This window comes from Podarcis melisellensis (assembly GCF_964234715.1).
Source record: "Podarcis melisellensis genome assembly, chromosome: 9".
NCBI lineage: Eukaryota > Metazoa > Chordata > Lepidosauria > Squamata > Lacertidae > Podarcis > Podarcis melisellensis.
Window position 1 is genome coordinate 25,934,563 of NC_138541.1, and position 24,911 is coordinate 25,959,473.

General features: G+C 46.8%; 2 protein-coding genes across 14 annotated transcripts in view; both read right to left on the reverse strand.

Moving 5' to 3' along the window:
* The window catches only part of CAMK2D (calcium/calmodulin dependent protein kinase II delta), a 153,261-nt gene that overhangs the window by 111,994 nt on the left and 16,356 nt on the right, over window positions 1-24,911 (reverse strand). The window lies entirely within an intron of this gene.
* Window positions 24,684-24,911, reverse strand: part of ARSJ (arylsulfatase family member J) — a 77,462-nt gene continuing 77,234 nt past the window's right edge. The window contains exon 3 of the transcript XR_014171611.1: window positions 24,684-24,713. The gene's annotated coding sequence lies outside the window, so the exon portion shown is untranslated. The remainder of the gene's footprint in view (window positions 24,714-24,911) is intronic.

The following is a 24,911-nucleotide window of genomic DNA, read 5'->3' on the forward strand; positions in this document are numbered from 1 at the left end:
TAGCAAACGGCCCATAGGCCTCTTCTGGACTGACAAAAGGCTTTCACTCTGTCCATGTAGTGCCAAGCTGTTTCATGTCCCAACCCACCTACAGACCAGGGCTTACAGTATCGCTTAAACAGAGTAAGTCAGCCATCTTAGGTGGCAGTTTGGCAACCATTAGACTATCAGCTACTTAACTGATCATATTTTTGCCACATTTCTATTGTGGGCCTCAGAGCCTGAAACATGCTATTCTTAATGACACAACAGAGAAGAATCTCCCAGGTTGGAATATTAGCAAGACAGAACATCTGTTGGTGTTATTATATTCCTTCCCCTCACATTTTTTTTCCAGTTAAGGAAGATTCAAATAATGTGAAACCCAATGAAGCCACATTAAACACAGTTTCTAAAATGGGGCAGAAGCTACTCTTCCTACTAACCACAAAAAAATTAAGGTTTTATGTTGAGTTAAAACACACACACACACAGAGAGAGAGCAAAATTAGGTAGTTACTATGCAATGCCTCCTTGATACAATTGTGTGCATATGTCCTGAACCCCTGGGCTACCTGGTGGCAAATCAGTAGGTCAAATCACCAGTCCAGGGTTAATCCAGGTGTCCAAAGTAAAGCACAGTCCCACAGAGATCCTGGAACTGACCTCAACATGGGCAGATCAGCAGACACAGCCCCTCAGCTCTGCTTCCCTTGGGTACTTTGCCTGCTGATTGCAGCATCTGGGCTTGATGAGGCAGGTGACCCTCACCTGTTGCAGGCCTGCTCCAGCTGAGGAATCACATCCCTCCTCCCACAGCTAACAAGCCATACCTGGCCAGCCAGGGAGCTGGGCTGGGGGTCCTTGCTTGCCTCAACCTCCTGAAGCACCCTGCCCACTGCTCGCTACACCTCAGAGCCCACCGTGTTTGTGGGGACAGGGGCCCCTCTGGCTCTGGTGATGGGTCCTGCTGCTCTGGTTCCTGCGCACTGACCTCCATCCCCTTGCCATCCTCCATCGCTCTGTGCTTCCTTCCCCATCCCCTGCTCGCCCTGGTGTGTCCCAGCTACACCTCTCGCCAGAATCCTCTTCCTCCTCTCCATTGTCCTGCCAGTTCGTGACAACAGTGAGATTAATATATATACCACAATTATCTCTGTGTATGATGAGTCCATAGGTGGATACCGGTGCTCTATTAAGAAGCAAAGCATCCAGTTATGTTTAGGATTCAATAAATATGAAAATGAGTAAATGGTTAGCTCTTTAATAAAGCACAAACAATGCTTTAGATCCCATGAGTGGGCACTCATGGGACGCTCCTGGTGGCAGAAGATGGGGGGAGCAGATTTTTAATGACTCTCCCTTCTGTCCTGTGTCCCCTATAATCAGCTGATGGTCCCCCTGGACTAAGATGGTGGGAGGCACTTGGGACTGTAGGGGAAAGGAGGAATCTCTGAAAATTGCCTCCTCTCCTTCCCCCACTGGGAGTGTCCACCAGATCAAAGTCCTTCTGCAAACCAAAGGCACTTTCCCATTTGCAGAAGGGCATTTAAGGATGTAAGCCTGCAAAATGATGCATCTATAAATACCTGCTGGGAATCACTGTGAAGGGAAAAACCCAATACAAAGCTGAAAAATATGATGCTTTGTCAGCACATAAACAGTTTGGGGTTCCCTAACCATCGAGCATCAAGCTATGATGTTATGAGAGTATTGCAGATTTTCAACACTGGTAACTCAAGATTCACAGGACCAAGGGTTTTAGGATGACTAAGGCTGGTACCATAGTCAGGCAGATATGGAAATTTTACAACATGCAAAAGTGATCAGGAAGATTTGTAAGGAATAGATTATTTAATCAGACCTCTATGCAGAATACCAACAACACGACTGTGACATTTAACAGCATTAACTTGTTCACATATTTATTATACACGTTCACGTTCCAAATCTCTCTGCCTGATTTACAGAAATGTCTCATTAAATGTGAAACTCCACTTATACTTTAAGCATACTAGAAACAGAATATTAAACAAGGACACTTGAATGGATTTCTCTAACAGGCCTTCCTTTTTTAAACTATCATTAAGGTTAGAGAATATGCTATCAAAGCATATCAAATTGTCTAAGACAACCACTTACATCTGGTAGTCACAACTGCAGCTAGGTAATTAAGGACACTGAGATTCATATTTACATGTAAAGTTCTGTGGCTGCAATTTCGGTCTGTTAGGATCCCAAGACTATTTGGACACAACACTGTGAAAATGGGTTTTTGGGAGTGTTATTGTAGTAGGGAAAGGACTGCAAGCACACAGGGATTTCACCCACTGAAGTGGGAGGTCATGGAATAACCACATCCACTTGAGCAAAAGCCTTGCCATGCAAATCAAGGATCTCTCATGCAAGACTTTAAAATGTATTTGGGCAACTGGTGCAGAAATTACTGCGATACTCAATGGTCCTTAAGCATATTGTCAGGGAACTGCCATCTAAAGCGCCGGGGGCGCAAAGGCTCACTGAGGTTGAGAGAGGAGTAGCAGCGGAAGAGGGAACCAGTAGAGGGCGAGCAAGAACTCCAAGGGAAAGTGAGTCGGAGGGATGGCTCAGAGACGCTTCCAGCGAAAACAGTGGGGAGGTCTCAGGACCTCCTATAGGGACACCCACACCTCGCCGGAAACTGTCACGCCGAGAGGCCAGACGACGTGTTTCCGTTAAAGAGCTTTTATGTTGGAAACGATTCCGAAAGCAGCCACTTTCGGATTCTACTAGTGATTGACGCAGCCATGCTGGAGGGGCTCCGTCACAGGCAGAGGTTTGAAAACCTGATCAAAATCTGAGGGACTTGCATTTTACGCACAAGCAGCTCATCGTCCCATCACAGCAATCCGAAAGTCACCGAAAGCCAGCTTGTGCAGGGAGAAGCATCATGAGCAACCCAGCCGGAACCGGAGGAGCAGGAGCAGCTGGAGGGGGTCCAAGCCTGGAAGAAAGGTACAGGGCGTTGGAGATCCAGTTGGCGCTGCAAACGGCGAGGCTTGAGGAGAGGAGGGCTCAGGATGCAGAAAAGGGAAAGGAGAAAACCACCCCGCTCGCCAGAAAGGTGCCAGGATTGGTGCAGAAATTCGGGGGGGATCCCAGGAACTATCATGCCTTTAGAACAGAGATGCAATACGCTCTAAACTTGCAGTTTGATGACTTCCCCGACGAGGAATCGCGAGTGGCTTTTGTGATTGGCCATCTCGAATCCGGGGCGAAGGATTGGGTTAGACCCCTGATGGCAGCGAATAATGAGATCCTAAAGGACACGAGGAAGTTTTTTCGTGCCATGGACCTGATGTTTTCCAGCGATATTGAGCAGGGGGTGGTGCGAAGGCAGTTAATGGCTTGCCAGCAAGGAAGCAGATCTGTCCGTGAGTACTGGACTGAGTTTACTATGCTGATTCATAAATTGGGGTGGGACCTATCGGCGGAGCCCATCCAAATGCTTTTCGAAGAGGGGCTTTCTTCAACCGTCAAAGATGAGCTTTCCCGGGGGCCCAGGGCGGAGTCTATGGATCAGTTAACCAAATCTGCGCTGTGCATAGGAGCGCGCCAGGAGGCGAGGGCTTTGGAAAAGCGGGAAGGGAAAGGAGACCGTTGGAGGGAGTTCCGCATTCCAGACATTCCAGAGCCACCTTTCCCGCCGGCAGAGCCGATGGAAGTTGGAACAGCGCGGGCGCGCGCAGTTTCAAATCCCAGTGAAGGGCGGAAGAAGGAGGGAAGGAGCGCCAAGAGATGTTATCTCTGCCAACAGCCAGGGCACTTTGCCAGAGTCTGCCCACAAAGAAAGGAATGGCAAGGGATGGCAGGAGCTGTTGGGGGAAAGGAAGAGGAAGGCAAGGAGCAAGTAAAAGCCAACGCCTGGCTGCCACCGTCGGGGCACAGCAGCCAGGCCAAAGAGCAGTGAAAGTGCCCATGCCGGAACCTCCCAGACCCGCTTTAGTGATAGAGGTGTTACTAGAACTGCCAAACGGACACCCACTAAAGATCAAGGCGCTTTTGGATTCAGGCAGCTCCTGTAATTTCATGAGTAAGGAGTTTGCAGCTGAGCACCAGATACAGACCATCCCTTTAAGTAACCCCTTGCAGGTGACTACGATTGACGGCAGAGAGCTGTTGGGGGGAGAAGTTAGCCAACAGACTGTCCCGATGATAATGAGGGTGGCAAGGCACACCGAACAGATAGCGTTTAATGTGGCCATCCTGGGAGGAGCGCCCATCATTTTGGGGATGAGCTGGCTGGCGCTACACGATCCGCTAGTGGGCTGGCATCAGAGGGTGGTCTCCTTTGGGTCAGCGCATTGCCTAGAACACTGCAAGGAGGGGAAGGTTTCGGGAGGAGACAGAGTCACCCTAGCCGGGATGGAAGTAATGGACAAAGGGAAGGTGCCCCCGCAATACGCAGATCTGAGCAACGTATTCAGCGAAAGGGAAGCAGACAAACTGCCACCGCATAGACCCTTTGACTGTCAAATCAACCTACTCCCTGGGGCCCAACTCCCAGTAGGCAAGCTGTACGCCATGTCAGACAGGGAGATGCAGGAGCTGAGGGAGTTCATTGACAAAAACCTGAAGCGAGGTTTCATCAGAGAGTCCCGAGCGGTGGGGGGCAGCCCAGTGTTTTTTGTGGACAAAAAGAACACAGACAAACCGAGACTGGTGTGTGACTTTAGGGCCCTCAATGCAGTGTCGGAGCCCCTGGCTTTCCCTATGCCCCGAATTGATGACATTTTGACCAGAGTAAGGAAGGGAAAGATTTTTACAAAGCTGGACCTGCGGGGGGCGTACAATCTGATACGCATAAGGAAGGGAGATGAATGGAAGACCACCATGTTTACCCCTTTGGGAGCCTTTGAATACCTCGTTATGCCCTTCGGTCTACAAGGGGGCTCCGCGTGTTTTCAAGCTTTTATAAACCACGTTCTGGGACCTTTGCTCTACAAGAATTGTGTGGCCTTTTTAGACGACGTGTTGGTGTATTCGGAAGATGAGGAACAGCATGTGAGGGACGTTCGAGAAGTGTTGGGCAGGCTGCAAGCCAACCAGCTGTGGGTGAAACTGGAGAAGTGCCAGTTTCATACCAAGGAGGTGGAATTCCTGGGGTACCGCTTGTCAGACAAGGGATTGGCCATGGATCCAGGCAAGGTCCAAGCGGTACTGGAATGGAAGACACCGAAGACCAAGAAGGACGTGCAAAGATTCTTGGGGTTTGGGAACTTTTATCGGAAGTTCATCAAGAACTTTGCCCACTTGACGGCGCCCATCACCGACTGCCTCAGCAGCAAGAAGAAATTTGTTTGGACGGTAGAGGCGGATCGAGCCTTTGAAGAACTGAAAAGGGCTTTCGCCTCGGAAGAACAACTTCTGCATGTGGATTTACGAAAACCCATGAGAGTGGAAACCGATGCATCCGACCGGGCGGTAGGGGCGGTCCTTCTTCAACCGGGGAGGAGTGCGTCGGAGTGGAGACCGTGTGCCTTCTTCTCGCGGAAGCTGAATAAATCCGAGAGGAATTACACGGTGTATGACAGGGAACTACTTGCCATTCACGAAGCATTCCGGAGGTGGAGACATTTATTAATTGGGGCACAACACAAGGTGCAAGTGTGCACCGACCACAAGAATTTAGAGTATTGGAGAACAGCTCGAGTGCTCAACCAACGACAAGTGAGATGGGCACAGGAATTCTCCAAATTCAACTTTGAAATTTGTTATGTGCCAGGCCCAGAAAACGTCAGGGCGGACGCGCTCTCACGCAAACCAGAGTATTGGGAAGGGGAGGGGGTGATCGAAGAGAGACATGTCATCCCTGAGGACCGCTGGGTGTGTGGGGCGGCGCTGGTGGGGCAACGAGAACTGGTAGAGGAAACGGAAAATGATGAATATGCCCAGGATAAGCTCAGAGGTCTCAGGGGGGAGGGCGAGAGCCCCGGAGGTTTTGAGGAAAGAAATGGGGCATTGTATTACAAAGGGGCACTGTATATACCCGAAGGTGAATTGAGGGGGAGAGTACTCAAGCAGTTGCATGATAGCCCCACGGCGGGACATTTTGGACAACACAAGACCATGTGGTTGGTTACCAGGGAATTTTGGTGGCCTAAGGTGAGGGAAGATGTAAGGGAGTATGTAAGAGGGTGTGACCAATGTCAGCGAGCCAAAGGGGAAAGAAGGGCGCCGGCAGGGTTATTAGAACCATTACCCACACCAGAACGGCCTTGGGAAGCGATATCAATAGATTTTATGACGGATCTGCCAAAGTCCAAGGGGAAAACAGCCATCATGGTAGTAGTAGACCTGTTAACTAAGATGTGCCACTTTGTAGCATGCTCACATGCAGTCACAGCGGAAGAAACAGCGAAGTTGTTTGTAGAACACATCTTTAGGTTGCACGGGGCTCCCTTGAGGGTGATCTCAGATCGCGGCAAACAATTTACTTCCAGGTTCTGGAGGAAGCTCATGAGCTTGCTGCACGTGGAAGTCAATTTTTCAACTGCCCGGCACCCTGAAACCAACGGGCAGGCGGAAAGAGCAAATGGCATTCTTCAACAATATCTGAGGTGTTATGTCAATGACAGAGAGAACGATTGGGTCGAAAAGTTGGCGTTGGCAGAATTTGCCTACAATAATGCGGAGAATGTGTCCACAGGGATGAGTCCCTTTTTGGCAAATTACGGGTGTCACCCCAGGGCATTTCCAGGGGAAGGAGGGGAGAGATGGAGCGTCCCAGCGGCTGAACATTTTGTAGAAGAGATGGAAGCGATCCATCATCAGCTCCAGCTCAACTTAGAAAGGGCTAAGGCACAATATAAGAAGCAGGCAGACAAGAACAGAAGGGAAGGTGAAACCATAAGGGTGGGGGATCAAGTGTGGTTGTCAACCCAAGGGTTGCCGTTCAAAGGGGGTTGTAAGAAATTGAGGCCCAGAAGATTGGGACCCTTTGAGGTCATTCAGCAGGTCAACCCGGTAGCTTTCAAACTCCGATTACCCAACCACATGAAATTGCACCCAGTGTTCCACAGGTCGTTACTGTCACCATACAGGGGGGGACGTGAAGGGGAGTACGTCAGGGGACCAGCCTTGGAAGAGAGGGAACGCCGCAACCATGTAGCGGAAATCCTCGATTCCAGGTGGAAGGGAAATCAGGTGGAGTATTTGGTGGCGTGGGAAGGGGAACCGGAGTCAGAAAACACCTGGGTGAATGCAGAGGAAGTCAATGACGAGGTTTTAACAGAAACGTTCCACCAAAGGTTCCCGAGGAAACCTCAGCCGATAGCAAGGTTTAGGAGGGAGTATTTCGGCACCACCGATGAGGAAGAGGAAATGGAAGGGTTCGCGGAGTCGGAGTTGGAAGAGGGAGTGGACTCCGATGACGAAGATTACCGAGAGAGTAGGAACAGCAACAAGTGGAGGGAAGTGTTCGCGACGTCGGAAGACGAAGGAGGTTCTTTCAGGGGTTTTACCTCCTCACCGCCAGTAGGGGAGGAGACGGGAGGGGGTGAAGGGGGCCCTGGAGGGGAGGTGGATGTCAGGGAACTGCCATCTAAAGCGCCGGGGGCGCAAAGGCTCACTGAGGTTGAGAGAGGAGTAGCAGCGGAAGAGGGAACCAGTAGAGGGCGAGCAAGAACTCCAAGGGAAAGTGAGTCGGAGGGATGGCTCAGAGACGCTTCCAGCGAAAACAGTGGGGAGGTCTCAGGACCTCCTATAGGGACACCCACACCTCGCCGGAAACTGTCACGCCGAGAGGCCAGACGACGTGTTTCCGTTAAAGAGCTTTTATGTTGGAAACGATTCCGAAAGCAGCCACTTTCGGATTCTACTAGTGATTGACGCAGCCATGCTGGAGGGGCTCCGTCACAGGCAGAGGTTTGAAAACCTGATCAAACTCTGAGGGACTTGCATTTTACGCACAAGCAGCTCATCGTCCCATCACACATATATTTGAGAGCCAGGGTGTATGTGGAATATTCACTAAACCCAGACTCCAATTGACCCATCATTGTTTTTCAGTTGAACTTATAGCAATTGTGGGCACCCAAAAAGATTAGGCAATCTTGAGATTAAATATGGAAAAGTAGAAGAGAAAACTGTTTCTGTGCTGTTTTTTTCTGTGTGGCTTGTCTAAAAGCCTCCATTTGTTTTGTGGATAAAATAGATAAAAATTTAATTAATTCTAAAACAACTAGCAAATTTCACTGTGAGTAGGCCTATCAATGGCTATTTAACCATGACTACTCAACAGAGCATGTTCAGGAATAGTACATTTCCGGATGGCGGATTCTTGGGGACAAAGCTCGTAAAGCCATGCTTTATTTATTTTGAAAAATTAGGCTGCTTTTTCCAACAGATCAAAATGGCTCCCAATTGCTTTAAATTGTTTCATAGCACAATCCTTTAATGTACTCTGAAGTAAATTCCATTGACTCTTGTTGTCCTTATTCCAAGATAACTGGTTATACTATTACAATGGTGAAAAGTAGTCAATCTACACTTAGCAATTTAATTGATACAGTAGCATTCCAATTCACTTTAAAATACTGATAACTTTTATATTGCTGCTTGTTTAATTACATTTAATGTTCACTGAATATTGCCCTGTAAATCTGCATTGAGCGTACTCTAGAAAAGCAGGATCAAAGCATTTCACACAAAAAATGTACCCCAATCCAGATAAGGAGACAGAACTATGAACAAGTTCCACTTGGAATGCACTACTTGATATTCCTTTAAGAATTCTGCAAATGTGTCTCTTCTATTGTTTAAACAAGATCTCATGATTCGGAAATCTTCAACACTGCTGCCCTTATCTTCTTAAAACAGGCTTATCAAAAATGTGTTTGCATCCACACCTAGTTACCGCATACTAATGGATTCTCGATGTGGGTAAACAGGAAAAAATCTGGAACATTTTAACATAAGAATCAACACCACAGTCAATACACTGAAAAAGATAATAAAAATCCAGTTGATAGTGGGATTGGAGCTATTGAATCTTCAAACATTCAATGAATATTGTCTCCCTTAAATTCTTATTGGTTCCTACTCTGCTATGGCTTCCCGACATTGCTTTCTGCCTAATAAAAGAATAAGAAAAGACCTCCTGAATCAGACCAAAGGATTATCTCCTCTCTTTTCTTGCAGTGGCTAACCAGGTCGATACCAATGGGGAGTTCATAAGCAGGACGTGAGCCCAACAGCTCAAGATCCCCAACAACTGGAACCTATCTTTCCAATGTTAACTGCAACATAATTAAATTGTATGTCCAATTTCTTTTTGCTGCTTCTGGTAGCAGACACGGACAAATAACTGAATACCAAAGAGAGCAAATTACCCTTGAAATAATAATTGTTCGTCGAACAAAATTAAATGGCATTCTAGGAAATATCACACTGCGTAAAAAGCCAGTGTGCCAATGGTGAATTGATACAAACATTCATGCATATTGAAGCAGCAGCAAGGACAGCCTCTGCAAGGCTATATGGGTCTAAGCCTGCTGAGGCCAACAGAATTAAGATGCATGTAAAATGGGGAGCAGATATGTAACCATTTTTATTTTTTTTAAGAAGGCAAATAGTAATGCTCGGCGGAACAAATGAACAAGTAACAAATTATCTGTATGAAAAGCAGAATCTGCTATTTGCGTTACAGTTACAACTACATATGCCTTTGGACAAACATAGTAACACACAAGCGCAAAAACACACATCACAAACATTTATTGCTCAGTCTGATTGCAGACGTATTGAGAGAGTCACAAGAATTTTCAGCTTACACAATTGTTATTATTTTTCTGCAAGACAGAGGTGTGTGCTGTGCGTAGAATAAAATTTGCAAATATATCTGGAAAACAAAATAGAAGCATGATGTCTATATATTTAGGCAGCTAGAGACCAGTTCTAAATGTTACATTTTAAAAAAGCCAGGCACTGAGGGACACCAACTTGTGTCACTTTAGGTGCCCCCTAAAGACTGGATTCTTTCATGTTTCAAATTTGGTTTTGCTATGGTTGCAGAGACAGATGCACTCAGCTGATAAATGCTAATTCAAAACCCCAATGAGTAGGCATTACTCTCTAGATTGTGGCTGATGACTTAAAATTCTCATTCCAAAAGCCAAGAACGATTAAGGAAAAATCCTCATAATCATATACAGCTGGACTTACCCACTATTGAAGTTCCAGCTTTAAGTCCTTTGTTCAGAACCTTCAGCGTGGTGGCAACTGCTGTATGGAACGCTCTTCCCTTGGACATAAAACACTAAGGATTGTATACTTTGGAGACATGCTAAAAACCTGCCATACTATGGGGTTATATTTTTATAGTACTTTTATGATATTTATTGCTATTTTAAATTTTTTGGGTACATTGGTACTGTTAAGCATTTATAGATCAGATAAATAGATCATGCAATAAAGGTAAATTTCAACAGGTAAATAGATCATGCAATAAAGTGCTCATAAGGTTTATTTTGATAATTTTCTTTAAATATGCATTCCTTCAAAACAGGGTGGCCACTTACATATTACCCTCTGGCGCTGTGGTTTAAACCACTGAGCCTTTTGGGCGTGGGTAGGCAAACAAAGGGATCTGGCCCAATCGCCTTCTAAATCCGACCTACGGATGGTCCAGGAATCAGCGTGTTTTTACATGAGTAGAATGTCTCCTTTTATTTAAAATGCATCTCTGGGTTATTTGTGGGGCCTGCCTGGTGTTTTTACATGAGTAGAATTTGTGCTTTTATTTAAAATGTATCTCTGGGTTATTTGTGGGGCATAGGATTTCGTTCATTTCCCCCCCCCCAAAAAAAAAATAGTCCGGCCCCCCACAAGTAGACCGGCCCCCTGCTGAAAAAGTTTGCTGACCCCTGCTCTTGGGCTTGCTGATCAGAAGGTTGGCAATTCAAATCCACGTGACGGGGTGAGCTCCTGTTGCTCTGTCCCAGCTCCTGCCAACCTAGCAGCTGGAAAGCACACCAGTGCAAGTAGATAAATAGGTATCGCTGCGGTGGGAAGGTAAATGGCATTTCAGTGCGCTCTGGTTTCCGTCAGTGTTCCGTTGCACCAGAAGCGGTTTCGTCATGCTGGTCACATGACCTGGAAAGCTATCTGTGGACAAATGATGGCTCCCTCGGCCTGAAAAGTGAGATAAGCGTCGCAGCCCCATAGTCGCCTTTGACTAGACATAACTGTCCAGGGGTCCTTTACCTTTCTACCTTTATCTTTGCCCCAAAAAGGACAAAAGAAGAAACAGATTTACTTTAATTTGGATATGATGTCTAGAGATAAGTAATTTAGAAGTACTTTATTATAATTTAATATAATAAAGATTGCCATATTAGAGAATAGTGTGGCCAGGGTGCCTGATCAGCTTGAACTCCAGGTGCTAACTTAATGGGCAACTTCAAGGCTCCTGTTGCTCTCCCTTCTTTCTTATGATTATCTATAAACTGGTATTTGACCAGAAAGCCTTTCAAATAGAGGACTAACACTGTAAAATGGCTTCCCTCCTTCAAATGCTAAGCATAGGAATGTGCCTTTATAAGGGGTCAGATCACTGGTCCATTTAGTATTGGCAGCGGTTCTCTGGGTTCTCAGGCAGAGATCTTTTTCCTCCTTGTTTCTAGATGCCAGGAGATGCCAGGGAACTGGGATAACCTTCTGCACATGCTCTACCACTAAGCTACCTGTCTCTCGTGCACCCTGCAACCTTTCACGCCGTAGCGACCTTCCTCCCACTTACTCATGGGAAAACCAAGATGAATTATTCTATAGCTCAAGAAATAATCATTTCTGACAAATCAGGACACACAGAGTTTTTTTTTGTTTTTTTGAAATAATAAAGAACACTCTTTCCTGCCTTAGTTTCCTTGTCAGAAGGTGTGCAAGATGGCTGTCTGCTCTTGCTGAACCATGCCATTCCCCATCTGTCACTAGAAATGTGAAACAGTCTATAAAGCTGCACCTACACAAGTGTTTTCCTTTCAATAAAGTTCACGCTCTTGAAAAGCTGCTCTCAAGGAAGCATGGTGCTGTCTGCGAGGAAAGCCATACCACCTTCGCAAGCCAGGAACCAACTATGCACACACATTGCTGAACACTTTTTCACAGGCTGGCATAGATTAGATTAGTGAAAGTTCAGGAGCTATACTGCAAATGAGCTTCTCCACCCTCCTTCAATGAACCCGGCATGCTTCTGTTGGGCACCGCCAGTGCATCAGCGTGGGTTTTTGCTAGCTACTTCCTTGATTAAGGTGTCTGCAGTTTTTTATGGCTGGAGTAAAGCCATTTAATTAAGAAAACAGTTACTTAATAACATTATTCTGCATCGCTTGGGACTCTATTTTGCAAGTGATGTTTTTCTCCTGGTCCAAACTTTCCTTAAATCTAATTGACTTTTAAATACAAGTATACTGTAACTGACCTGTAGTGCGTATATGCAATCACATTTTGACAGCTCTAGACAAACCATGGATGCCTTTTAATGTAAGTTAAGAAAAACACTGCGTGCTGAATTGAGCGTAAAAATAACAAGGCGAACTGCGTAGGATCTTTTGTAACTGAAAGCAAGTTTGAAATCATATCTGCAGGGAAAGCTACTCACACAACAAATACTGACTGTATCTGCGAAACACAATAGGATAAAGGTGTTCAGGGCAAAAAGACAGCCATGGTTGTTAAACTAGAATTTCATGTTACTCGTTTCCAGTGACCTTGAAGAATAATAGTCTGTTTTCCCAGTTCGTTTTATAAATGTAATGCTTTCTTCCCTCATTTTAAGGCTAAAACCACAATCCCCAAAATCCTGCTCCTGCCATCATCATTAGTAAACAATCTACACTAGTTTTGTAATAAATACCCAGGAAAAAAGACTAGCAATGCAATCCAAACCCACTTTGCTGTGTATGTATGTGAATTGGGCAAAGGCATTCTTCCGGCCAGTCCAGCTGTCCTCTGTTGTGATGCCACTCTGCTAAGTGTGAAGCTCCCGAATTCCACCTGGCAAATGTCTGGGCCGGCACACTTTGTTCCATGTATTTATTATTTGTTTAAAAGTTTGATGGTCTTTATTATGTATTAGCATACTGTGTATGTTTTTATACTGGCTTTTTAGCTGCCTAGGTGTATTAAGTGACTAGCAAAGAAAGTAAACATACAATATATTAGTAACATGAGAATCCCCACCACACACCACACAGACTTGTTATGGCTCACAGATTTTGAAGGGGCAAATCTGAACCACGGCATGAGTGGTTTGTGAACTGCAGCTTTCATTGGAGTACTCATGAAAAACATGGGAATGAACAAGCAGTACAGCAAACAAAGATTTCCTTTTTGAAACTCAAGATCTTAAACCCGATATTCTGCTAACACACACACCACACAATAAGATCACAATGGTCCTTGGACTCCCTCCAGTCTGCACCAGCCAAAAGCTATTCTTTCCAGCTTCTTTATAATAGCATCTTTTAAAAATCACTCATTATTGGGGAAGAGTTATAAATAAGATTTCATAGCAACATAAAAAGTGCATACCGGTGAAAAAGACTGAATTCCGAAGACTTATGGAGTGAAAAGTGAGCCTACCATCAAAAAGTTTAACTAAAACTACATTTTGTTTTCATCGAAATTGCTCATCTTTCTGCTTTTGCACGTGTGTGTGTGTTTTGCAGGTTCTCTCCGTAAGACATTTTTATTCTTTGGAGGAGGATAAGAACTGTGCCCACATAGAAACTCCCCATTTCTCGACGAAATTTATGAGAATTTTGTTATTGCTTTGACACACACTTGCTGTTGTTACAATTTGTATTTCCACCAGTTGTTGCTAAAGGCACATTCATGATCTGGGGGGGGGGGTGTGCACGCATGTGTACACACAGAGTTGTTTTGTGCAAAACGGCTCTTGTGCAAAACAGCTGTATTATAAAAACAAAATTGACCTTTCAGGAAAAACCAGCAGGTAGAAGAGGCATTTGCCATTGGCTGAAACAACACTAATTTCCCATTTCTGCATGCTGAGGAAATTTAATGAACCTTTATTATTACTATTATTTTTTTATTTAAAAAAAAACAGTACAGAGGCTCTGCACAAGACTGCTTTTGCACACAACTTCTGTATTAAAACTGTAAAAAATGGATACTAACAGGACTCAGCAAACAGATTTGAATCGGGAATGAAGACTTGTTTGCAGATCATAAATCAGACTTTTAAGTGTTTACTTTTAAAAATAATTAATGCAGTGGTTTTGCAAAAGTCCCAACCTTGTATAAAACCTCCATATTTTAAAATATATATCTACATATATATTTAAACAGGAATTGACAGCTATAATATGTAACCGTGAATAGGGAGTGAAGGAAGATGGGAATGTGGAACAGAGAAAAGAAGGTCAAGGGGGAATATGGAGCGAGGGAAAAGTCAGGGGACTATATAACCCTAGTGAGTTTCCTGAAATTGACTATGTTTTTGTCCATTTCGTATTTGGATGGTTTCTACCCCTACCCAATTTCCCACCAAGGTTTTAAATATTTGCAAAGCACGTGGTTTACATTTAAATATTTGCAAAACACTTGGGTTACATCATGGGCTATTTAAAAAGCCACCCTCAACTGAAAGTAGAATGCACCCCTGGTCCGACAAGGAGGAAGGCAGGCAGGCAGGCTCCACGGCTGGCTTTCCAGCAACATATCCAAGAACGGTCTTCTGCAGGAATCCACCTTAATTCCAGATACACTATAATTTTTTGTGTACATCCACCTCAATATACAGCACTTCGTTTTGCCCATGGTCAATTGCACCAGTAACGTTTGCTCCTGCGCATTCCAAAGCTCATGCTTCTGGTAATTCTGCTAACATCGTTCGGTGACCGCTATTGCTCCATAATGAACTCCCCCTGCTCTTTATTCTCTCTATACTTACAGTGTTTACTTGTGCAACCCGTTCAATGTCACACCTTTGAAGTATTTGCAGAATGCTGCAGAACTGGATTACGCTTTCCAGTTCTTCTACCAACTATCACCTTCAAACAGTAATCCATTCACACACATCATTGCTCAATAGATTTTGGGAGGCTTAACAAAAGAATCGAAATCTTAGACTGAACCATGAAGGTTCAACAGCTCTCATCATGCATATCATATACTGCTTAATCCCAAGCAAACGTTTTCCTTTAAAGGAACTGGAAGGGGGTTCTTCAGAGCCTTAGGACAAGAATTTTTCTACCAGCCTCAGCTATTATCTAATGTGAAAAAACACTCTAACCCAGGGATGGAGGAACCTGCTGCCCACCCCGCTCATGCTGTTGGGAGTCCCCACAACCAATAATCAGGGGAGCTGGGAGCTGTAGGCCCCACAACATCTAGAGAGTCATGTGTCCCCCCTCCTACCCTCCACTGAAAAGCGAGAGCTGAAGCTGAGCAGAAACGCTTCTCATTTAGTCGCATTTCATGAGGCTCTCCTCACAGCAGGTTCCACTCGACCTTGTGCAGAGGTGAAAGTGGCAGCAGGCTGCTGAAAGCTATCATGTCAAAATCTCAAATTACATTTCTGCGGTGGAAACAACCGCTTTTCTCTGGCTTCCCCTCTTAAGTCAGGGAGATAGAATGGAGAGGCATCGCTTTGCTTACGTACTTCACCTAAGCCCCCTTCTCCATCAATCTTGGGGCAGAGGCAACGGCTTCTTGAATTGCTATTATATACAGCAGTGCCTTTCAAAAGCAGAGCTGCTCTCTCTCAGTCATCACACATCACAGAAGCCTGACTTGTGAAAGCCTGGCCAACACAGTTTGGGACCCACTAAGCCAGAGAAGACATCCACCAATCATATATGGCTTTTAAAAACTCCTGATTTTGCTGACTGACTAGAGCTGGGGAGTGGGCTAACTATTATACATACACACATATACAGTGGTACCTCAGGTTAAGAACTTAATTCGTTCTGGAGGTCTGTTCTTAACTTGAAACTGTTCTTAACCTCAGGTACCACTTTAGCTAATGGGGCCTCCCGCTGCCACCACACCACCAGTGCACGGTTTCTGTTCTCATCCTGAGGTAAAGTTCTTAAAGTACTACTTCCGGGTTAGCAGAGTCTGTAACCTGAAGCATCTGTAACCCGAGGTACCACTGTATTTCAGCTCCTTTTTTTTAAACGAGGATGGATTTTTAACCATATACCCCCCCTCTCTCTCAGGGTCTAATTCCACCATTTCTTCTTCTTCTTTAATGCAGCAGCATTCTGATCCCATGTATTAAGTTTGGCCTTTCAGGACACAGTGTTGGAAGCTGTGCCGTGCTCTTCATGAAACCTCCCTCTTCTTACTTGCAGGCAATGTGGCAAAAATATACAGATTTAACTTTAAAGTGCACCTCTGCAGTGCTTAAGTGAACATCCACTTTTTGTGCTGAGGACAGAACGCAAAGTAGCACAAGCAAAAATGCAGCAGCAATTGCATTTACCGAAAGGTAAATTTACTCAAGTCTTTAAGGCATTTCAGCCTCAAAAAAAGCAGGGGGGAGAGGATCGGAGTCGAAAGGAAATGTATTGGAACTAGATTTAGTCATTTTTAAAGTTAAGGAAATGTCAACTTAAGAGGCTCTACAGAAAACTAATTTATCTATAGCGATGATACCTAACCCTCCTTAAAATGCAGGTCTGCAGTCATAAAGACGCTCTCAATGATAGATGACATTTTGATTTACAATAGTAAGCAAAAAGTAACACCTCCTCATTGGAATCCAAGCAAAGCTTTAGCAAATGAGCTGATACCCAAAATACAAAACTTGGTGAAGAACGTTATTGCAGCTATACATGTATCATAAGAAAACTTCCCTTAAGGAAGGGCAGGGGGTGGGGTCTTTTTCAGCCCAGTGAAAGTATCCTCTCATGGCCAAGGTTTTTAGGTCACATGCCAGCATTCGGCAGGACCAAAATTAAAGTACGTGTGGCCAGATAGCAGTGGGTTTGGCCACACCACACTCCCCTACACTCATACCCCAACATCCATCCAAACTCTCACCCCAGTCTACAGCAAAAGCATCCTTCTGGAGCCAGGGAGTGCAGAGAGAGGGAAGAGTTAAGCCTTTCCCTCCAGACTATCTGATTTTTAGAAGACATCTGGTATCAGGAATTTTTTAATGTCTGATGTTTTACTATTTTTTATATGTGCTGTAGGCTACCCAGAGTGGCTGGGGAAACCCAGCCAGATGGGTGGGGTATTATTATTATTATTATTATTATTATTATTATTAATAGACAAATGCGTGCACACACCCTGAAATGCCTCCTCCCTCCCCCAAGCTCCATTTAGGCTCGATGAGGATTAAGTGTTAGCGCTTTCCCACCTCTGCCATAGGCAGTGGTGGGCCTTGGTGTCTCAAATTCCAGTGACGCCATGTGTGACGCCAAAATCTGCCCCTGCCTCTCGCCTGCCATTGGACATAACAGTGGTGGCATTTACTGCAGCACCCCAGATGCTCTACGCCCAGCGCCCAGGTCGCTAGAGACACCTCTGCCATGGGGCCTAATTGTCACAATAAACAGCTGCAGTGGTAATCCTATGTATAAAGACAAGACCAAACAAGAAATTGGGGGGGGGGGAGAGATCCATAATCCAACCCTCTAAGCACCTTTTATAAACTGAATGCTACTTACAGCAGGGGAGCTTGACTAAGCTCGGTGCTGAAATCTTGTATATGCACCTATGTGTGTGTTCTTTGGGGTGGGGTGGGGTGGGGTGGGGAGGGGAGGGGATTACCCCTTAGCCCCATGCTGTTTTCTTTATTATCCCCCCCCCCGCATCCATCAATTTCCTTCCAAGCTGTTATTTGCCCTGTATTTGGGGTGGGGGTGGGGATTAGAGAGATTCACAGGTACCCATGTGATACTTGCACTTTTCCCCCTGTGGGGCAAATAGTTGCTTTGGAATGGGGGTGTTCGCTGGGGGCAATTGTATGTGAAAAAGATATTTGTAGAGAGAAGCCTAGCCTTCTCTCTTTTTATATGTACAAGGATCTCCCCCCCCCCCAATGGAGAATGATTCTCCGTCTTGAGTCCGCACCTGTAATCTGTACAGTTCAGACACAGGTTTCACCATCCCATCTACTGTAATGTCAAGAACTTGGTGAGGAGCTTGACACGCGACAGAAGCAACTCCAAGGCTTTCCTTGCCTGATTAAATTGCCAACACATCCCCTTCAGAGTTCAAAATGTAAATGTGAGCTTAGGCTGAGCAAATCCCACCAGATCATCAAATATGGATATTATGTGGTTCCATCTGTTCCTAAAGATACATGAATATGCAAGATAATCAACATGGCGACACCTGCAATCACAATGCAGAATATTGCCCTCCTATAAGCAGCTACTTACTACCTGTGATTAAACTAGGATGGGGAAAATGTTGAAGGCTTCTAAAATGGCACATGCTCACTAAATGATAATAGATTATGAATGACATTGCTTGATATTCCTATTTCACAGCTTTATTTTTTTTAAAAAAGTTAGCAAGTAGAGACAAATTTAGTTTTTTAAAAACATGTTTGTTTTTGGTTATAGGCAACATTCCACACCTCCAAATATTTCACACTAAATAGGGTCTGTCAGGGAACTGTCATCCGAGGAAAAAGTGGTGGACAGGCTCCAGCAGAATAGGAGAGACTCTGCAGCAGCGGAGGGAACCAGCAGGGGGAGTGCCAGAGTCACTGCGGAGGAAGGGCTCTGGGACACTTCCAGTGGAAACAGTGAAGAGGTTACTAGACCTCCCTTAGGAACTCCATCCCTTCGCCGGAAACTGTCACGCAGAGAGTCACGAAGGCGCATGTCTGTCAAACAACTTTTATGTTGGCGTAAGTTCCGTAGCCGCCCACTGTCAGATTCTACCAGCGACTAGCGGAGTCATGCTTTGGGGGAGCTCCGTGAGTGCCTGGGTTTGGATGACCAGCCAAACCCCAGCGGGATCCAGCTTTTACGCGCAAGCAGCTCATTATCCCATCATAGCAATCTGACAGTCTCCGAAAGCAGCTTGTGCAAGCAGAGGGCATCATGAGCGAACCAGCCGGAGCAGGAGGAGGAGCGGGAGCAGGTCCAAGCCTGGAAGAAAGGTATAGGGCGTTGGAGGTCCAGCTCGCACTGCAAACGGCGAGGCTAGAGGAGAGGAGGGCTCAAGATGCAGATAAGGGGAAAACCACCCCACTTGCCAGAAGGGTGCCTGGATTGGTGCAGAAATTTGGGGGGGATCCCAGGAACTATCAAGCCTTTAGGACAGAGATGCAATATGCTCTCAATCTACTGTTTGATGACTTCCCCGATGAGAACTCTAGAGTGGCGTACGTGATTGGCCATCTAGAGGGAGGGGCGAGGGACTGGGTTCGGCCCCTGATGGCAGCCAATAACGAAATCTTAAAGGACACAATGAAGTTTTTTCGCGCCATGGACTTGATGTTTTCCAGCGAGATTGAGCAGGGGGTGGTGCGCAGGAAGTTAATGGCATGTAAACAAGGGAGCCGATCTGTACGTGAGTACTGGACTGAGTTCACCATGCTGATTCACAGACTGGGGTGGGACCTTGCTAGTGAACCTATTCAGATGATGTTTGAAGAAGGTCTGTCTCCGTCAGTGAAGGATGAACTTTCCCGGGCACCTAGGGCGGAGTCTATGGATCAGCTGACTAAAGCAGCGCTGTCCATAGGATCACGCCAGGAAGCTAGAGCTATGGAAAAGCGGGAAGAAAAGGGGGAACGTTGGAAGGATTTCCGCATTCCAGAGATTCCGGAGCAGCCTTTCCCGCCAGCAGAGCCGATGGAACTGGGAACAGCGCGCGCGCGCGCAGTTTCAAACACCAGGGAAGAGCGGAAGAAGGAGGGAAAGAGCGGCAAGAGATGCTATCTCTGCCAACAGCCAGGTCACTTTGCCAGAGTCTGTCCGCAAAGGAAGGAATGGCAAGGGATGGCAGGAACTGTTGGGGGGAAGGAGGAGGGAGAAATGAAGGAACAAGTAAAAGCCAACGCCTGGTTGCCAACATCAGGGCACAGCAGCCAGGCCAGGGAGTAGTGAACGTGCCCACGCCGGAACCTCCAAGACCAGCGCTTGTGATAGAGGTGTTGCTGGAACTGGCAAACGGACACCCACTAAAGATAAAAGCGCTATTGGACTCAGGTAGCTCATGTAATTTCATGAGTAAGGAGTTTGCAGCGGAACATCAGATACAGACTATCCCATTAAGTAAGCCTTTGCAGGTTACCACAATTGATGGGAGGGAGCTGTTGGGAGGAGAAGTGAGCCAACAGACTGTACCTATGATAATGAGGGTGGCACGGCACACAGAACTGATTGCGTTTAACGTAGCCACCTTGGGAGGAGCCCCTATTATCTTGGGAATGAGCTGGCTGGCACTACACGATCCGCTAGTAGGCTGGCATCAGAGAGTGGTTTCCTTTGGATCAGCACATTGCCTAGAACACTGCAAGGAGGGAGAGGCGCAGGCAGGTGCCAGGGCCACTCTAGCAGGGGTGGAAGTGATGGACAAGGGGAAGGTGCCACCGCAATACGCTGATTTAATTGACGTATTCAGCGAAAAAGAAGCAGATAAACTGCCCCCGCACAGACCCTTTGACTGTCAAATCACCTTACTCCCAGGAGCACAATTGCCAGTGGGCAAGCTGTATGCAATGTCAGACAGTGAGATGCAGGAGTTAAGGGAGTTCATTGACAAGAATCTTAAGCGAGGTTTCATCAGAGAGTCACGAGCGGTGGGGGGCAGTCCAGTGTTCTTTGTGGACAAGAAACACACGGGCAAGCCCAGACTTGTGTGTGATTTCAGGTCCCTGAATGCAGTGTCAGAACCAGTGACTTTCCCTATGCCTAGAATTGATGACATTCTGACACAGGTGAGAAAAGGGAAAATTTTTACCAAGCTGGACCTTAGGGGGGCATATAACTTGATACGTGTGAGGAAGGGGGATGAGTGGAAGACCACTATGTTCACCCCCTTGGGGGCCTTTGAGTACCTCGTTATGCCCTTCGGATTACAAGGAGGCTCCGCCTGTTTTCAATCATTCATAAATCACGTCCTGGGGCCATTGCTCTACAAGAACTGCGTAGCTTTCTTAGATGACGTCCTGGTGTACTCAGAGAATGAGGAGCAGCATGTGCGAGATGTAAGAGAGGTACTGAGCAAACTTCGAGAAAACCGGCTGTGGGTGAAACTGGAGAAGTGTCAGTTTCATACCAGGGAGGTGGAATTCCTGGGGTACCGGTTGTCTGACAAGGGATTGGCCATGGATCCCAGCAAGGTTCAAGCGGTACTGGAATGGAAAACACCAAAGACCAAGAAGGACGTGCAAAGGTTCCTGGGCTTCGGAAACTTCTATAGGAAGTTCATCAAAAACTTTGCCCATTTGACTGCGCCCATCACGGATTGTCTTAGTAGCAAAAAAAAATTTGTTTGGACGGAAGAAGCGCAGCAGGCGTTCGAACGCCTAAAGCAGGCGTTTGCGTCGGAAGAGCAGCTTCTGCACGTGGATCTACAAAAACCAATGAGAGTGGAGACTGATGCGTCAGACCGAGCGGTGGGGGCCGTGCTTCTCCAGCCGGGAAAGGATACGTCTGAATGGAGACCGTGTGCATTCTTTTCGCGAAAATTGAACAAATCCGAGAGGAACTACACGGTGTACGACAGAGAACTGCTCGCCATTCATGAAGCATTCCGGAAATGGCGGCACTTGCTGATTGGGGCGCAACACAAGGTTCAAGTCCGAACTGACCACAAAAATCTGGAATATTGGAGAACAGCTCGAGTGCTGAACCAGAGACAAGTGCGATGGGCTCAGGAGTTCTCCAAGTTCCACTTTGAGATTCGTTACGTGCCAGGCTCAGAGAACGTGAGAGCGGATGCCCTTTCCAGGAAACCTGAGTACTTAGAGGGGGAGGGAGCGCCTGAGGCAAGGCATGTAATATCTGAAGACCGCTGGGTGTGTGGGGCGGCATTGGTGGGGCAAAGGGAACTGATGGAAGGGACGGAGAACGATGCATACGCCCAAGAGAAACTCAGAGAACTCAGGAGGACAGAAGAGAACACAGGGGGGTTTGAAGAAAAGAACGGGGCGTTATATTACAAAGGGGCACTGTACATACCAGATGGGGAACTGAGGGGGAGAGTACTCAAGCAGTTGCATGACAGCCCCACAGCGGGGCATTTTGGACAGCACAAAAACATGTGGTTGGTTACCAGGGAGTTTTGGTGGCCCAAGGTGAGGGAGGACGTGCGGGAATATGTCAGGGGTTGCGACAGGTGCCAGCGAGCAAAAGGAGAGAGGGTGGCGCCAGCGGGGCTATTACAACCCTTACCCACGCCAGAGAGGCCATGGGAGGCAGTATCCATAGATTTTATGACGGATCTGCCAAAATCCAAAGGCAAAACAGCTGTCATGGTGGTTGTAGATCTATTAACCAAAATGTGTCATTTTATAGCATGTTCACATGCGGTTACAGCGGAAGAGACCGCCAAGTTGTTTGTAGAGCATATTTTCAGGTTGCATGGCGCCCCCTTGAGGGTGGTCAGTGACAGAGGCAAACAATTTACTTCCAGGTTCTGGAGGAAACTTATGAGCTTACTGCAAGTAGAACTCAATTTCTCCACTGCCCGACACCCAGAAACTAATGGGCAAGCGGAAAGGGCAAACGGGATTTTACAACAATACCTGAGGTGTTATATAAAGGACAGAGAAAATGATTGGGTAGATAAGCTACCGCTGGCCGAATTTGCCTACAACAACGCGGAGAATGTGTCCACAGGAATGAGTCCTTTCCTGGCAAACTATGGGTGCCATCCCTGGGCATTCCCAGGAGAGGGAGGGGAGAGGTGGAGCGTGCCGGCGGCGGAAATGTTTTTTGAAGAGATGGAAGCGATTCACCGTCAGCTCCAACTTAACTTAGAGAGAGCCAAGGAGGAATATAAGAAACAAGCAGACAGAAATAGGAGGGAAGGTGAAACCATAAGGGTGGGAGACCGGGTGTGGTTGTCAACCCAAGGTCTACCGTTCAAAGGGGGGAGTAAGAAGTTGAGACCCAAAAGATTGGGACCCTTTGAGGTCATACAGCAGGTCAATCCAGTAGCATTCAAACTCAGACTGCCCAGTCACATGAAATTACATCCAGTATTTCACAGGTCATTACTGTCGCCGTACCGAGAGGGACGGGAGTGGGGGGAGCGTGAGAGAGAGGCCACCCAAGCGCCCGTGATAGAAGAGAGAGAACGCGACATGAACGTGGCAGGAATCATTGATTCCAGGTGGAAGGGAAATCAGGTGGAATATCTGGTAGAATGGGAGGGGGAAGTAGAGTCGGAAAACACTTGGGTACCAGCAGAGGTAGTCAAGGACGAGGTTTTAATAGAAACATTTCACCAGCGTTTTCCAAAAAAACCGCAACCCATGGCACGATTTAGAAGGGAACACTTTGGGACCACCGATGAGGAAGGAGAGTTTGAAGGGTTCCCAGAGTCAGGGGTGGGTGAGGAAGCCGACTCCGACGAAGAAGAGGAAGACGGGGAGAGAGACGGTACGCCTTGGTTAGAAGTGTTTGAATCCTCGGATGACGAGGAGAGCTCCTTCAGGGGCTTTCCGCCCTCACCGCCAGTGGGAGAGGAGGTGGGGGGGTGTGAAGGGGGCCCTGGGGGGGAGGTGGATGTCAGGGAACTGTCATCCGAGGAAAAAGTGGTGGACAGGCTCCAGCAGAATAGGAGAGACTCTGCAGCAGCGGAGGGAACCAGCAGGGGGAGTGCCAGAGTCACTGCGGAGGAAGGGCTCTGGGACACTTCCAGTGGAAACAGTGAAGAGGTTACTAGACCTCCCTTAGGAACTCCATCCCTTCGCCGGAAACTGTCACGCAGAGAGTCACGAAGGCGCATGTCTGTCAAACAACTTTTATGTTGGCGTAAGTTCCGTAGCCGCCCACTGTCAGATTCTACCAGCGACTAGCGGAGTCATGCTTTGGGGGAGCTCCGTGAGTGCCTGGGTTTGGATGACCAGCCAAACCCCAGCGGGATCCAGCTTTTACGCGCAAGCAGCTCATTATCCCATCATAGGGTCCATGGCCTGAAGCCAATGAGTTATTTTAGGCATGTCTATAGGTTAATGTGTGTAATATGTGACTCCTCCTCCCTTTTGAACAGCAGATACCTCTTCCTATAATGCTATAACACAATCTGTTTCTGAACACCCGCTTCTAATTAAAAAAAGGATTCTTATGTTCCATGAAAAGTGATTGTAATGGTTCTAGGGGTTGCTCGTGCGTAAGTTGCTGCCACTCCTGGCTAGGTTACTTGGTTGAACCCTTTCTGTCTGGACAGCCTCACACCCATGGTTGTCTCAATCACTGGCAGAATCCGTCAGTGGGCGTTTCTTGAACTTCTTCCAGCAAAAAAGTTCTTTGACGCCAAGTCTCCTCCTACTCTCCCTGCGCGGAAGTCTTCTGCGCAGGGAGGGTGTGGGCAGCGGAGGACCCGTGCTCTCCCCGCTGGTCTCCGACGAGGAGTCCTGGAGCCTCCTCTCCGATTCCCCCATCTGCCCCCCTTCTCCACTGGTGTTATGCTGATTTCCTTCCCCAGCAGATGGGCTGCCTCTCTCCCTACTGGGACCCTCTCCGGCATCCCTCTGGAGCCTTCCCTCTGGCTCCGATGGCAGTTCCCTGACAGTGATTGATCTAGAAATGCGAGTATAATGCCTTCCCCTTCCTGCTTGTCATAACTCTACTCTGTTTGGCAGAGTTGATAACTAACTCAAGATCACCCTGTGAACTTACTGGCTGTGTGAGGATTTGAACCCAGAACTCTCCCATCCTAGAATAATATCCTAAGCATTGTACCACACTTACTCTCAACAAAGCACTACTTTGCTACTC